This window comes from Miscanthus floridulus, chromosome 2 (assembly GCF_019320115.1).
Source record: "Miscanthus floridulus cultivar M001 chromosome 2, ASM1932011v1, whole genome shotgun sequence".
Lineage (NCBI taxonomy): Eukaryota > Viridiplantae > Streptophyta > Magnoliopsida > Poales > Poaceae > Miscanthus > Miscanthus floridulus.
Window position 1 is genome coordinate 89,514,547 of NC_089581.1, and position 5,524 is coordinate 89,520,070.

Here is a 5,524-nt window from a genome sequence, read left to right on the forward strand (position 1 = left end):
TTGCCACAGTAATGTGGATGCAGCCACATCCTAGCCGGACCGGTGGGACCCACGTGTAAGTTAAATGTGTCCTAGCTCGATTGGTGGGACCCATGTATAAAGTCAAGTTCCAAAGTTATGTTTCAAAAAATAGCTTAAATTTAGTTTGACAAAATTAATTTTAGTTAGGTTTTTTAAATAGTTTAAAATTTAAAATTTATAGTAATCAATATATTATTGATTTCAAAAAATAATATAGAGAACCTATAATTTAATCTCGTACCATGAAAGATCGGGCAAATCCAAAAGTTGTAATTTAATCTCGTACCATAAAAGATTGGGCAAATCCAATCCAAGAAAACCTAAAAAATGTGACTCAAAAAAGGTTTGATCCTAGGACCTCCCACTTCCGAACCTTAACCACTTGGACTATCATCTGCCAGTGTTTATTAGAGTGTTTTGTGTTGTTTTCTTCTCTAAACACTGGATGTAGGGGAAAAACCAAAAAACTCCAAAAATACGTAAAAACTAGGTAGCATGTCCGTGTGTTGCTACATGACAGCAAAATTTTTGTACTAAAAATATACAGATCGCATGATAAATAACAGTACTGTTTAATAAAGGTACTTTTGATTATCATGAAAAAGTATTAACAGGCAATATTATCTTGTCTATAGAGTTAGAACCTCTTTGTAGATGATATTTATTGGGAATATTATCATTTACTAGTTTCTTTCCCTTGTTCATGTTCTTCTCAACAATTAACACTGTCAAGATCCTGATGTTAGATCTTGCTATGGATATAGATAGCGCTACACACAATTGGCTATGTAAAAACACTGGTAAGATGAAGAAACCTAGGCCTATGCCCATTGCAATGAAACAACATATACACATGAGTTTGACTTGTTCTCGGTAAGACGAGACCAGCTAGCAGCTACACAAGCACATTGCAAGTTACATACATGGGGAACACATGGCGAGTTACATACACGAGGGGCACATGGCGAGTTACATGTCTACTAACCCATCTCCCCTCTCTAATATGGTAGCACGAACTTGTGGCTCCAATGATATTTCAAACCCTGTCTAATATTTCCAAACATCAAATATTTGCAAACCAGAGGGAGCACGACGAAAACTTATTGCAACAGAAAACTTGGATGACATAGATACAATCCGAACCTTTGTATAAAGTTAGTAAGGTTCCTAACAAAAACTATCAAAAACTATTAAGACACTCAAAATAGATATTGTCCACTGCAAAGTCTTTAAACCAGACTCTCCATTTTTTGAAGTATCTGTGTCAGCACTAATTAACCAGGAATGGGGACGTGAAGCAGATCACCAAGCACTACCACCTTATCGAGAAGATCGTGAGCCTGTGAATGTTGCCGGCAAAGAGGGATGTCATCTCCTATGCGGTTTCCTGGTCAATCTCCTCGAGGCTGCCAACATCTTGAGCGTGTCCAAGGCAGAGCTGGTAAGGAGGGTAGGATGGCAGCTTGAGGAGGTCAGCATTGCAGACCTACTGATTTCATCGCTGTCCTGCAACCAATTCAAATGTAATCAGACATGCTGCAATCAATTGTTTCATAGCACCATTATGTCCAACCAAAGGAAAACCAATAATACTCTTCAGTCAGCTAGTGCAACTTGCAAGAAAATCTTAACCTGATGCGCTGCATATTCAGACTCTTGTAGATATCGGTCTTTTTTTAGTTAGACAACATGGTGGTTTGAGTGTTTGACCATTCAATTTATCACAAGTAATACTCCTTTCTAATAGGCCACTATTTCAATTAATTAAGCTTGCAAATAGTTCAAGTACTGCTCAAGGTTACTAAACTTGCAGTTCAGTAACTAGGATACTATTTCATTTGTGAAATCTTTTGATAGGTACAAGGTTAATGAACCGAGATTTCTAACCATGCAAATATTACAAGTAACAAATAAAATCAAAGTTAGCATACAAGAGCATACTAATCTGAAAAAAGAGCAGATGATGTAGGGAATTAGAAATTCATGAATGAAAAAACAGATTAAGTTTACTACCAAACTTGATCAAACAAGGCAATATTTAGACCACAATGCTAATATCAAAGCTTTCATAAACCAAATGAATTAACAAGACCTCACTGGAAGACATCTTGGGGACAAGAGACCCATGCATTTACCTAAAATAATGCATTATTCAGACGGCGTTGTACGGGCACAAGATCAACTCCTAGCAGGCGCAGGGGACATGGTTGAGTAGGAATTCAGACTATCTTTTGTACCACTTTAATTATAATAGGATCAGCTCATATTAAAAGTGTTTATGCAACCCCAATAATCCAAAGATATGACTGTTTCAAGATCTCAATTTCAGAAACATAATAATCCAAAAGCAAAAGGAATGCACAATGTTTTCTACCATGAAAAATTTAGAAAAAAATTCAGCATTGCAGGCTCAAAGAAGATAAGTTCATAATCACATATTTGAGCCTGCACAAAGCAACACAAGTTCAAAATCATATATCATTGACTCCACCTGATTAATAAAATGATATGGATAAAACTAGGGTGAATCATCCCTGCTGATACTAATTTATCTTGTCACCACAACACTAACACAGTCCACTTCAACTCACACGGTCAATTCTGCAACTGTAACACCCCAAAAGAAAAGACAACAAAAATCTTCTGGAGAATTACCATAGTTCAGCACAAAGAAAACAACCCAACATTAGAGTATGCGGAAGCAACAATAATCATAAAGATCAACAATAAAATATCTTTACTGATCACTAAATTGTCATAACTCATCCAACCAAAAACCAGATCCAACATGAAGCATATAGTTTGAACCAACTAAACCATGGTTACATATTATTATTATTACAACACATGTGTCCCATAGATTATTTGACTCCAAGGTGACGTGCACACGTGTTGCTACTCCCGTCCCAAGCATGCATCTTCCAGGCTCAAACACCTGAGGGGAAAACAACGTGTGAGGTTTATGGAAAACCTCAGCAAGCAAACTGCCTTAACTGAGTTATTCAAATCATAGTTGATTAAATATCAAATTTAAAACATGATAGTAGATACATCCATTGTTTCATAGAACTGTAATATAAATATATTAAAAGTACAAAGGTGAATGATGCAATGCAATGCAAATGCGAATGATGCCATGCAATACATATGTGAATGATGCAGTGCAATGCAAATGCGAATGATGCCATGCAATACATATGTGAATGATGCATTGCAATGCATGACTTCACTTCTACCCACACGTCCCAACAAGAGGGAGTGAGGGCTGCAACCACAAAGCTCATCAATGTGCGTTGCTGTACCGGTACTTACCACACCAATTTGGCTACGGTTTCTTCAAATGCATATCAACGGGAAGAGTGCAAATGCATATGTTGCATTGTGAGTAATTCATGTACTTCATAATTCAATAACAAAGCCAAAAGATATAAATCCATATACTTCAAGGTAACTTCAAATTTAGATTAAATGTCTAGTGCGAGATACTAAAAATTAAGTGGAGGCAATTCAAACAACCAAGCTAAAGCATGTGAACCACATCGTCACGTTTACTTGCCTTCACCGAAGATCAAAAGTGAGAGCTAAGCACGATCCGAAGGTGCACCACCTGCTCATAAGAACATCTCAGTACTAACACCATCGTACAATCGAAACAAATAACAAATTATACAATTAAAGCGTCCCAAACCCCCGTTTAAAACATCTACCATCTCGCTACCGATTGTGACAGCAGCACTGTCCCTTCTCTTTTTCATAGACAAACAACCATACATTAATAAATTACTAAAATCTACCAGATGATAGAAAACTCATTTATGTACAACTTTGGTATTATAATATTTGGCATTAGAGGTCTCCAAGATAGCATAAACATTGACTTAAGTTAACTGAACTTTTCTGTCAGTCAAAACAGGACAGCAAAGTTATAAAAATCATAACTGGAGACATACTCATCCAAATAATGTGTTCTCTAACAATATGGAAAGATAAAGAAAAACTCTACAACTTTCATTTAGATACCAAGTTCAAATTCTTCCAGTAAAAAGGCCAAAACGGATTAGATCTAAAACTGTGTAGAAACTCGTCACTGGAAAACAGCCTACTTCACACGATCATATCTCCAAGAATACGGAGGCTATGGGGGTGATCTTGGCGTCAAAAGAAAGATAACAAATTCCTCTACAACTTTGTCCATAGTGGCAAAAATTATTGAGGCCAATAAAATGACCTAAAACAGTGACGAACAGAAACTGCCTAATCTGATGGGGTTTCCGAACGTGGGCGAGATTAACTTCGGGAATTACTCCATCTAAACTCCACTTAAAAAAGATGATTTGATCCATGGAACTTGGTCCAAACAAGGGGATAAAGGTTTGATGTCTTACCAAGAGAAACCGCAGCAAGCACGCCGACAAACCCTAGGTGATTCACTCCTTTCTTCTTCACCTCCCGGTCATCCTCGTCGCTGTGATAGGATCGTGGTTGGATTCCGGAGAAGAACGGCACGTCAACGGCGGCGCAAGTCCTAGGTCTCCTCTTACTCCTCTTCTCCCTTCGTTCCTTTTTCTCCCGTGCTAGAAGACAAGGGGCGGCGGCTATTGGGCTGGCCAGGACGGTGGGGAAAAGGAAGGGGAAAGGACTACGATGCCGACCAGAGCAGGAGTCGGACTCCAAAGGTACGTAGCCGCGCGGTACTGTAGCTCCGTAATCACTGTAGCGTTTTTTTTATTTTCCCTTAAATCTTCCAAAATTCAAAGAGTCATGATCCGAACTCTAATCCAAACACATGAGTAGTCAAATAAAAAGTATTTGACGAGCTCTACGCATTACTAACCTCCGTTCTTTCATGCGAGGAACAGATCAATAAGTTAAATTTTAGTCTCTCATTAAAAATTGGTCAACCTCTGCTAGATAAGGAACTTGATCCAAATTAAAATTCATATTCATGACTTCCTCTTTTTTTTACAGCAACATTCAGTTTCAGAGACACAAAACCAATGGACAAAAGACCTGAGCACATTCGCGAGCAATCCAAGAAGGGGGGGAGAGAGAGATCAATCTCAGGTGGGTGGGAGGAAACCAACCTGAGAGGTGGTCCTGATGGTTTCCTCATCCTACCTATTCTAGACAAGGTCCTCATGTGGAATCAAAACCTGCAAATCATTCTTCAAAGTGAAAGTAATTCTTTTTGTTTGATAAACATGCTGAAATTCATCCATGTTTGCTGGTTAAATGGGTTAATTAGTATTCGTGCAGAGTTGCGTACTAAAATTATCAGTCGTATGCATGAAGAGTCATATCCACACAGTCACGTACTAAAATTTTCAACTTGCAAGCCTTACAGTTTAGTAATAACAAAAATATTATGTTTTCATTATTAAGCATAGAACTTTGCATCGAAACTATCCAGAAAAGAAACACCATATAGTGATGCCAATAGAGAAATCATCTCTAACACCAAACCTGCAAGCACTCAGATAACATTAACTGAAATTACCAACAC

At 37.9% G+C, this 5,524-nt stretch overlaps 1 long non-coding RNA gene across 1 annotated transcript; it reads right to left on the reverse strand.

Annotated features, from left to right (window-relative positions):
- Nucleotides 1–2,776: 2,776 nt before the first annotated feature.
- Nucleotides 2,777–4,601, reverse strand: LOC136539191 (uncharacterized). The gene is made up of 3 exons (XR_010779586.1): nucleotides 4,407–4,601; nucleotides 3,578–3,628; nucleotides 2,777–2,956 (listed from the first exon to the last, which is right to left on the reverse strand). It is a non-coding gene; the product is annotated as an uncharacterized lncRNA (long non-coding RNA).
- Nucleotides 4,602–5,524: the final 923 nt, after the last annotated feature.